Source organism: Palaemon carinicauda, chromosome 12 (assembly GCF_036898095.1).
Source record: "Palaemon carinicauda isolate YSFRI2023 chromosome 12, ASM3689809v2, whole genome shotgun sequence".
Classification (NCBI taxonomy): domain Eukaryota; kingdom Metazoa; phylum Arthropoda; class Malacostraca; order Decapoda; family Palaemonidae; genus Palaemon; species Palaemon carinicauda.
The window spans coordinates 139,882,651-139,895,150 of NC_090736.1; positions in this window are offsets into that span (position 1 = coordinate 139,882,651).

Here is a 12,500-nt window from a genome sequence, read left to right on the forward strand (position 1 = left end):
CTCAGCGGAGTTTATAATATTTTAAAAATGAATTATTATTTAGTGACAAGGAAAAATGAAATTAGACCAAAATCGAAAGATATTTAACAGTGAAAAATATACTATTTTTCAAGAGCCCTTCTAAGCCTGCACTCTCCGTTCCTTATTCACTCGTAAATAAGTTTTAATTATAAAGAAGAAATATAAATTTTATTGAAATATTTAAAGATAAATTATTTGAATATTGATAAAAGCAATATCATAATTCAATGTAAAATGTTGTTATTATTATTATTATTATTATTATTATTATTATTATTATTATTATTATTATTATTAATCTTATTATTATTATTATTAAATATTTGATGAACTAATATCTCTTCGGGGGTGCGAAGAGCTTGCCTAAACCATCTCCATCTACCCTTCTTCATGATCTCATCCACATATGGCACTCAAGTAATCTCTTATCATTTAATTTCTATTCCTGTCCTGCCTTTTAACTCCCAATATTACTCTGATGGCTTTGTTCTCAATCTTTACATTATTATACGTTAATCTTATCCATATAGATGCATAAACATCCATACATATGTACCTACAAGCACGCAAATGCATATACATAATGCAATCATATACATATACATGCCTGCAAGCATGAATAACATGCACCTGCACATTTATGCATATATAAATCAACATGAATATACAAGTATATATATATGTATATATATACATACATATATATATATATATATATATATATATATATATATGTGTGTGTGTGTTTGTGTGTGTGTGTGTGTAAACACACACACACACACACACACACACACACACATATATATATATATATATATATATATATATATATATATATATATATATATATATATATATATATATATATATATATATAATGTACGCATATATATGTATATATATGTGTATATATGCATATATATATATATATATATATATATATATATATATATATATATATGCATACATAAATACATGCTTTACGTGTCAAGGCATATATATAAAACATACTTAAAAAGCAAATGCCTTTATGTTGAAAAGGCTGACATAAGTCTCTTTTATAGAGACTGTTTTAATTTTGTTACTGTTCTTACAATATTCTATTTTAATTGTTTTTTTCTTCTCATATCGTTTGATTATTTCCTTATTTCCTTTCCTTACTGAACTATTTTTCCCCGTTGGAGCCCTTGAGCTTATAGCATCCGGTTTTTCCAATTAAGGTTATAGCTTACCTGTTAATAATAATAATGATAATAATAATAATAATGATAATAATATTAAACAGCAACAAAGCATATATATATATATATATATATATATATATATATATATATATATATATATATATATATATATGTGTGTGTGTGTGTGTATATATATATATATATATATATATATATATATATATATATATATATATATATATATATATATATAATTGTACTTACATTTAAGTGATACCTTAGATATGAAGCATTAATTTCACATAGGCTGTCTTCCCATACAATTCTCTAAGTTCTAATTATGCTAGTAAGGGCTAGTTACCTCGACCAACGAAGTTGGAAGGAGGTTATGTTTTTGCCCTTGTTTGTGTGTGTGTGTTTGTTTGTGAACAGCTTCCTGGCCACAATTTTAATAGTAGAGTAATGAAACTAGTAGGGATTAAATATTATGTAAAAAGCTGGGAATTATTAAATTTTGGAAGGTCAAGTTCATAGATCAAGGTCAAGGTCAAGCACAACGTCCAATTCATATAATCTACCATAAGTTTGGAAATCATTGTCACAGAGAGACTTCAAAAGTGGTTCATATTTCAGTGTATGAATATCCACGCCAATTAATACATGTTAAAGTCAAAGGTGAAGGTTAAGGTAGAGCAAAAAAGGTTGAGAAATAAGCTGTCGCAGTCGGAGGTATGCGCTCTACTGAGTGTCTCTCTAGTAAATGTGTAATTTCCTTATGGACGAGATACAAAAGCAAGCTCTCAATATGTTTCTTTGTCAAGTGGACAAATGCAGAAGAAACAAGTCTGACTTATTCTAGTATACTGTGACCCCCCTCAGTCGGAGGGGGGAGAGAAGAAATACAACCAAAAGCAGCAATAGTAGTAGTATTAGTAGTAGTAGTTATCTATTCTGGATACCTAAGGGATCTCCTTAAATGGAATCAGCAGAGGGAAAAGGTCCGACTTGCTCCACTATGCTTTTATCCCTTGGTGAAGATTTACTTGTGCTGTTGCTTTGTCAGGTGGATAAATGCAGAAGAAACAAGTCTGTCTTATTCTAGTTTGTTGTGACCCCCCCTCAGCTTGAGGAGGAGAGAAGAAGAAGAACCAAAAGCAGCAGTATTAGTAGTAGTTATCTATTCTGGATACCTAAGGGATCTCCTTCAATGGACTCAGCAGAGGGAAGAAGTCTGACTTGTTCAACTATGCTTTTGTCCTTTGATGAAGATTCACTTGTACTGTTTCTTTGTCAGGTGGACAAATGGAGAAAAAAAAACCAGTCAGACTTATTCAGAGTATGCTGTGACCCCCTCAGTCGGAGGAGGAGAGAAGTAGAACCAAAAGCAGCAGTATTAGTAGTAGTCATCTATTCTGGATACCTAAGGGATCTCCTTCAATGGAATCAGCAGAGGGAAGAAGTTTGACTTGTTCCACTATGCTTTTGTCCCTTGATGAAGATTCACTTGTACTGCATCTTTGTCAGGTGGACAAATGGAGAAGAAACAAGTCTGACTTATTCAGAGTATGCTGTGACCCACATCAACCGTAGGAGGAGAGAAGAACACACACACAAAGACACACACACACACACACACACACACATATATATATATATATATATATATATATATATATATATATATATATATATATTTATATATATATATATATATATATATATTTATATATATATATATATATATATATATATATATATATATATATATATATATATATATATATACAGTACATATATAAATATATATGTATATATACACACATATATGTGTACATATATACTTATATTTTTATATATATATATATATATATATATATATGTATATATATATACACACACACACACACACACACATATATATATATATATATATATATATATATATATATATATATATATATATATATATATATATATATATACACACACACACATGTTCGTAATACTAGGTATGCAGTTAATTCAAATAGTCAGGCCTTCTCCATCATGAGGCTCAATACTACACAGTACTCTAGAAGTTTTATTCCACCTTTTACCAAGTTGTGGAATGATCTTCCTAATCGGGTAGTTGAATCGGTAGAACTTCAAAAGTTCAAACTTGCTGCTAATGTTTTTATGTTGAACAGGCTGACGCAAGTCCTTTTATAGTTTAAATAATAAATATCTGTTTCAATGTTGTTAATGTTTTCAAAATATTTAATTCAATTGTTCATAACTATTTATATCGTTTATTCATTTTCTTATTTCCTATCCTCACCGTGCTATTTTTTCCCCTGTTGAAGCTCTTGGGCATAATTATAGCATCTTGATTTTCCAACTAGAGTTGTAGCTTAGCTTTTAATAATAATAATAATAATAATAATAATAATAATAATAATAATAATAATAATAATGATAATAATAATAATAATGATAATAATAATATATATACATATATATGTGTATACATACATATATATATATATATATATATATATATATATATATATATATATATATATATATATACATATATATAAATATATATATATATATATATATATATATATATATATATATATATATATATATATATACATTTATATATACATACATATATATATATATATGTATATATATATATATATATATATATATATATATATATATATGTATATATATATACATACATATATATATATATATATATATATATATATATATATATATATATATATATATATATATATATATATATATATATATATATATATACATTTCTAAGCTAAGCATATCTCATTCGAGACTAGGAACTACACCAATGACTTGATAAGTCACGGCGCAAGGAAACGCCAAACGTATATCCCTAGCTATTACCTTCAGCTCCGCCGAATATTATTACTCTGGGTTGCGTGACTCCGGGCCGCTTGTTAGAAGCTGACGTCACGGTTGTCTCCTTAATTAGAGCATATTTTATGCGACGGTTTCATTGAGGATTTTTTTTTCTTCAGTGCAAAAGATAATTCGCTGTAGGCGAAGGTAGGTGGTACACATGTTGTATTCGTGGCCTGGATAAAAGAATAAATGTTGAAGAACCTAATGAATAATTGTTAATTATCAGTAGAACTTCAAAAGTTCAAAATTGCAGCAAATGCTTTTATGTTGACCAGGCTGACGTGAGTCTTCTTATGGTTTATATATGACACATCTGTTTTGACGTTGTTACTGTTTTTAGAAGGATTTATTGTTAATTTGTTCTCATCATTTATTTATTTCCTTATTTCCTTTCCTCATTGGGCTATTTTTCCCTATTGGAGCCCTTGGGCTTATAGCATCTTGCTTTTCCAACTAGGGTTGTAGCTTGGCTAGTAATAATAATAACAATAATAATAATTAATAATTATTAATTATTATTATTATTATTATTATTATTATTTATTAATTATCAATTATTAATTAGTTATTAATTATCATAGACAGAAAAAAATGTACACGGTAAAAGATAAGATATTGAATTTTTTGTCCAACATCATCATTATCATCAATGCCTATTGACGCAAAGGGCCTCAATTAGATTTCACTAGTCGTCTCATAGACTGATGAAATCCATAAAGGATTCATTGACTAAATTCATCAAAGGATAGCCTATTCCTTGTGAAATTTACAATCAGAGAAATTTAATTCAAACTGAATCAGTGCTAAAAAAAATTAGCATTAGAACAAAGGAAATTCATATGAAGAAAATACTAAGCTATATTTTAAAAACTGCGGTTAAATACGCCTATATTAAAGTAAAACTCAACTTAAACCCATATCAATAGTTTGATATATAAAAAATTATCATCATCTCCTACGCCTATTGACGCAAAGGGCCCCAATTGGATATACCAGAAAATTATAATCGAAATGAATTAATAAATATCCCTTTAGTAAAAAAAAAAAAAAAAAAAAAAAAAAAAAAAAAAAAAAAAAACTGGAATGAACTTTAACGTTAAAAATATGATAAATTAAATTAAAGTACGTCTCAAGTTCTGAGGAAAATTCTCAAATATCCGTGTCTTTGAGAAGGACTTCGCTGAGCTGCTTTACTTCCAATATGTAAGTTATGTTCGTGATTTCTCAATTCCCTCTTCTCCCTGCGTGATAAGCTTTCTCTCTCTCTCTCTCTCTCTCTCTCTCTCTCTCTCTCTCTCTCTCTCTCTCTCTCTCTCTCTCTCTCTCTCTCTCTCTTGTCTTTTTATGTTCTTTTACTAATCTATGTGCGATTTTTTTCTCTCTCTCTCTCTCTCTCTCTCTCTCTCTCTCTCTCTCTCTCTCTCTCTCTCTCTCTCTCTCTCTCTCTCTCTCTCTCTTCTGATGTTTCATCCAGTTTTCAAGCAATTCTCTCTCGCTTTTCTCTCGCATTTTCAAACGTCCTTTTATAAAGTTCTTTCTTGATTTTGTAATTCATTCCTCTCTTCTCAGGGTGTGATAAGATCTCTCTCTCTCTCTCTCTCTCTCTCTCTCTCTCTCTCTCTCTCTCTCTCTCTCTCTCTCTCTCTCTCTCTCTCTCTTACTTTATACCACCAGAATACGAAGAGCATCTAACAAACCATAAATATCCTCCACGAAGTTGCTTGGCAGACAACGAATTCTCAAGAAGGTCCGTTGTATTTCGATGCCGCTGGATTTACTGTTACAGAGAGAGAGAGAGAGAGAGAGAGAGAGAGAGAGAGAGAGAGAGAGAGAGAGAGATTTTGCTTGAGGTTCTACTGGCAACGGTATGATATTGTGTGTGAGTGTCTTTTACGAGAGAGAGAGAGAGAGAGAGAGAGAGAGAGAGAGAGAGAGAGAGAGAGAGAGAGAGAGAGAGAGAGTTTGCTTGAGGTTCTACTGGCAACGGTATGATATTGTGTGTGAGTGTCTTTTACGAGAGAGAGAGAGAGAGAGAGAGAGAGAGAGAGAGAGAGAGAGAGAGAGAGAGAGAGAGAGAAAGAGATATATATATATATATATATATATATATATATATATATATATATATATATATATATATAGAGAGAGAGAGAGAGAGAGAGAGAGAGAGAGAGAGAGAGGAGAGAGAGAGAGAGAGAGAGAGGGGGGGGGGGGTTTTAAGAGATTCCGTGTTGTTTTATTATTTGTTCACATTCAAATTAAAATCATCTCAACACCTGCGGGCTGCAGAATTGCAAGGACCTATGCTCGGCCACATGGGCCAGGCAATATACAACAATAACAACAACAACAACAGCACCAGCAAGATGCAATTCTGTTTGAGGTTCTACTGGCAGCAGTATGATATTGTCTGAGTGTCTCGTGTGAGCAGATGTATCGTATTTCAGCCAAATATAAACATTTCCATCGTGAATATAATCGAGATTGACAGGTAACAAGGAAGTTGGACCTGTCTCATCTAATTACATACGCCCCTATTCTTGCATTTAAAGGCTTTAAAGGCCTCTCATGAATGGCTGAGGCAAGAGACAGTGACATTGCCCTATCGTGCAGAACAATACCCCTAGAGACTGACCATATATACATATGATCAGCACCCAAGCCCCCTCTCCATCCAAGCTAGGACCAAAGAGAACCAAGCAATGGCTGCTGATAACTCAAAACATAGATTTATAGGCTCTCCCCCCCCCCATCCTTAGCTCACAAGGATGGGTAGGTTGCAGTGACCAAAGGAACTAACGAGTTTGAGAGGGGCTCGAACCCTAGTCTGGGAATCACCAGGCATGGATGTTACCAACAGGCCACCACAACGAAAGGAAAGACAGTTTGCGAATTTCTTCTATGAAAGAAGTAAACTTTGCTCACAAGGATGGTGAGGCTGCCACGTCAAAGGAACCTTCCAGTTTGAGAGGGACTCGAACCCAGGTCTGGCGATCACTAGGCAAGGACGTTACCAACAGGCCACCACAACGAAAGGAAAGACACTTTGCAAATTTCTTCTACGAGAGAAGTAAACTTTAAGGCAGAACAGCAGTTGCAACATCACCCCGAAATGGATTTTGCCCGGTTAATACAATTCTGGTTAGGTCTCAGCCTAGGGAATTGGGAAATCGTGGCAAGCAACGAGCAACGCGATGGAGTTTATCGAGTGATTCCTGCAAGGGGGAAAGTGGGTCATGCAAGCAAGGGGGGAGGGGAGGTGGGAAACACCATTGCAAACCATTTGCATTGTGCTTCCAAGCACAACTTTAATAATCTCACGACTTTTGGAGAAACACTTGCTCTTGGTAAAAGGGGGAATATTGTAACCGTGTATAATGATAACAATTAAAACAAAACAAATAGATAGTTATCATTGTAAGCTATTTTCTTTACTAATTATTCTCATCTTTCATTGGCTATAAAAATCTTGAAAGAACGTGGTAATTATAACAATTGGAAAAAAGATGGCGATTATTGATACCTTGGCTATTTCCTTTCCTCGCTGGGCAATTTTTCCATGTTAGAGCCCTTGGGCTTATAGTATCTTGCTTTTCCTACTAGAGTTGCAGCTTAGCTAATAATAATAATAATAATAATAATAATAATAATAATAATAATATAAGCCTCTTGAAAAGACGTGTTTGAGAAGGATAATAATTAGAAATAAAATACTGATAACTGAAAAGTATTTTTGTATCCTGTTTATTTTCATAATTCATGATTGATTGATTGATTGATTTAAAGTTTTCAGGCATCCTTTAAATCAATCAATCAATCAATCATGAATTATGAAAATAAACAGGATACATAAATAGTTTTCATTTATGAACTATAAGCGTTTTGATAAGACGTGTTCATCGAATAGTTTTATGAAATTCATTGTAAAATGCATTAAAATGATAACCTTTGAATATAATGTTAGGTAAAAGTGCACTTATATAAATTGAAAGTCCTTTTCAGATACGCAATGGATTTCCATATAATCACCATCATCAAGTTGATTATTATTATTATTATTATTATTATTATTATTATTATTATTATTATTATTATTATTATTATTATTATTATTATTATTATTATATATTAATAAATTAATGAAAATAGTCATCTATAAGCTTAATAAAACGTGTTAATTGTTGCCTAATTTCTGTAGTAGTCATTAGTGGTTAAATTATGAGAGGTTATATGTAGTTGTTATATATCATGGATGATGATGATTATTATTATTATTATTATTATTATTATTATTATTATTATTATTATTATCATTATTATTATCATTATTATTATTATTATAAGCTACAATCCTAGTTGGAAAAATCGGGATGTTATAAGCCCAAGGACATATTTATTTTAATATTGTTACTATACATAAAATATTTTATTTTTCTTTATTTCCTTTCCTCACTGGGCTATTTTCCCTGTTGGGGCCCCTGGGCTTATAGCATCCTGTTTTTCCAACTAGGGTTGTAATAATAATAATAATAATAATAATAATAATAATAATAATAATAATAATAATAATAATAACAAGGAAAAATAGTCCAGTGAAGAAAGGAAATAAAGAAATAAATAACTATATGGAAAGTAGTAAACAATTAAAATAAAGTATTTTACGAACAATAACAAATCATCGCATCCCTTAAAAATACAGTGAGTTATTTCAATATTATTTTCAGTCTATATCACTTCTTTTTCGCAAGCAACTTTGTCACACATAACTCCGATGGATTTATTCAAAGTTGGCTAAACCACTTCTTTTGTACGTATCTTTTTTTCACAATTTTTTCTTTCATCTTAATTATTTTGATTTTTGTTAGCAGTTGGCGAGATAGTTACTTCTAGGTTTTACAGAATTTATTATTATTATTATTATTATTATTATTATTATTATTATTATTATTATTATTATTATTATTATTATTATTACTATTATTATTATTATTATTATTATTATTATTATTATCATTATTATTATTATTATTATTATTAGCTAAGCTACACCCCTAGTTGGAAAAGCAGGATGCTATAAGCCCAGGGGCTCCAACAGGGAAAATAACTCAGTGAGGAAAGGAAACAAAGAAAAATAAAATATTTGAAGAAGAACAACAAGATTAAAATAGATATCTCCTATATAAACTATAAAAACTTTAACAAAACAAGAGGAGGAGAAATATATATATATATATATATATATATATATATATATATATATATATATATATATATATATATATTTATATATATATATATATATATAAATATATATATATATATATATATATATATATATATAAATATATATATATATATATATATATATATATATATATATATATATATATATATATATATATATATGTATATATAGTTGATCCCCACAACATTTAACGCTTATGTTTTTATGGGGTTCCAGATTCAGCTCGGCGTCAATGACCTTAGATGTCAGGATGCCAGAAAACTTTCAATCAATCAGTCAATCCAGATTCAGTTTCGTGAACTGTTTTTTTTTTTTTATTCTTCCAATTACTCTCTGGGATTTTCATCTATTTCAGATTGAATACGATTTCATATTTCCCGATGTTACAAATGTGTTTAACTTTTATCAACACGTAGAAATAATAGGTTTGCAGAACATTTTGCAACATGATCAATCTTTTTTTTTTCTTATGCTGAAACATGTAGATAAATAAAAATTGCCAAGGAAGTTTTTATAAAATGTTGAGAGCTTATGGCAACCTGCTTTTCCAACTAAGGTTGTAGCTTCGCTGATAATAATAATAATAATAATAATAATAATAATAATAATAATAATAATAATAATAATAATAATAATAATAATAATAATAATCATGATAATAACAATAATAATAATAATAATAATAATAATAATAATAATAATAATAATAATAATAATCATGATAATAATAATAATAATAATAATAATGATAATAATAATAATAATAATAATAATAATAATAATAATAATAATAATAATAATACATGAATTGAGCAGCCATAATGAACGAAAAATATTTCATTGAGATATAAATTCCCCCAAAGATTTGAAGAAAAGAAAAACACGGAACTCTTTCCAGGCATGAGCTCTTGCAACATTGCAACCCGTCCAGAATAAGTTTATTATAATATGACAGAGTTTCTGGGGTCCTGGTGTGGACCCCAAAGCAGGAGTCTCCTTAATTATTGATTGAATCCTCTAAAAAAATGTTAATTTCTTTCTTAAAATCTTGATTTACGATGTAATTGGATCTGTTCTGTCTGAAAGTAAATTTTCCTCAAGCTTCAATCCTGTTATTTATATCTTTTACTGGGAGTTAAATGGCAAGACAGGATTAGAAATGAAACTGTAAGAGAGCTTACTCGAGTGCCATATGTGAATGAGATCATAATGAGGGGTAGATGGAGATGGTTTAGGCATGCTCTTCGCACTCCCCAAGAGAGATTAGTTCACCAAACCTTCAACTGAACTCCACAAGGCACTAGACGAGTCGGAAGACCCAGACCTACATGGCTGAGGATTATGAAGCGTGAAGTAGGAGATGATGAATGGAGAAGTATTGAATTAAAAGCTCAGGATAGAGACGACTGGCGAAATCTAACCGAGGCCCTTTGCGTCAATAGGCGTAATAGGAGATGATGATGACTGTTAATCTACCTTTGTCTTCTTTTTATTTAGAGCTGTCCAACTCCTCACACGTCCCCTTTCTACAGTTTCTCCAGTCTCACTTAGGAAACAATTCCTTTTGAAGCAGGGATACAAACAGACTGGATAGAACAAATCATCAACCGTTATCAAATCTATTGTATTCAAGCTTCCAAGTATTCAACTGAAATACAATAATCACCAACAGTTACTAAGTCTATACAACTGAAGATACAGCAATAACTCCGAAATAAACCGATACATCTCCAGAAACTGTATATCAACTAAATGTAAAATGCAAATATAAAAGAAATTAATACACCAATTGGATTAATACTCAATCGCTTTAGTTTCAGAGATATCACTGATCTGGGTTGTGGTGTCCAATGTGGTAACGTCCCTGACTGGTGAACGTCAGACTGGGGTTCGAGTCCCTCTTAAACTCGATCATTTCTTTGGTCGCTGCAACCTCACCATCCTTGTGAGCTAAAGATTATGAGTTTGGGGTAGCCTATAGGTCTATATGCTGAGACATCAGCAGCCATTGCCTGGCTCTCCTTGGTCCTACCTTGGATGGAAAACCCATGGTCAGTCTCAAGGACATTATCCTACTTGATAGTGCAAAGTCACTGTCCCTTGCCTCTGCTATTCGTGAGTGGCCCTTAAACCTTAAAATGCTGAATCAGCGAGTGGTTTTCGCGTAGCTGCCTTTGGGATAAACTTATCAAAAGGATGTGAATCGTTGTTCCAATTAAAAATTGCTTTGATATCGAGTTACGGCATTAAAGAAAATAGAAATAGTATTTTTAAAGGAAAGCTTTTGCCAGAATAGTAATTGCATTGATATGGGTTATACCTAAGAATTTATTCTAGTATCACGAAAGGGAAGGTACTTTGCAAATTCATCAGAACAGTAGTTGAATTAATATGAATTATATTCAAGAATTCATTCTAGTATTATGAACTTTGTAAATTCACCAGAAAAGCAGTTGTATTTAAATGAATTATACCAAGAATTCATTCTTGTATTACGAAAGGAAACGAAATTTGCAAATTCATCAGAACAGCAGTTGAATTAATATGAATTATATTAAAAAATTCGATCTTGTATTACGAAAGGAAACGAACTTTGCAAATTGACCAGAGCAGTAGTTGAATTGATATGAATTATAACAAGAATTCATTCTAGTATTACGAAAGGAAACAAACTTTGCAAATTCACGAGAACATCAGTTGAATTAATATGAATTATATTCAAAAATTTAATCTTGTATTACGAAAGGAAACGAACTTTGCAAATTGACCAGAGCAGTAGTTGAATTAATATGAATTATAACAAGAATTCATTGTAGTATTACGAAAGGAAACAAACTTTGTAAATTCACCAGAACATCAGTTGAATTAATATGAATTATACCATGAATTCATTCTTGGATTACGAAAGGAAACAAACTTTGTAAATTTACCAGAACATCAGTTGAATTAATATGAATTATACCCATGAATTCATTCTTGGATTACGAAAGGAAACAAACTTTGCCAATTCAACAGAACATCAGTTAAATTAATATGAATTATATTCAAAAATTCAATCTTGTATTACGAAAGGAAATGAATTTTTCAAATTCACCACAGCAGTAGTTGAATTAATA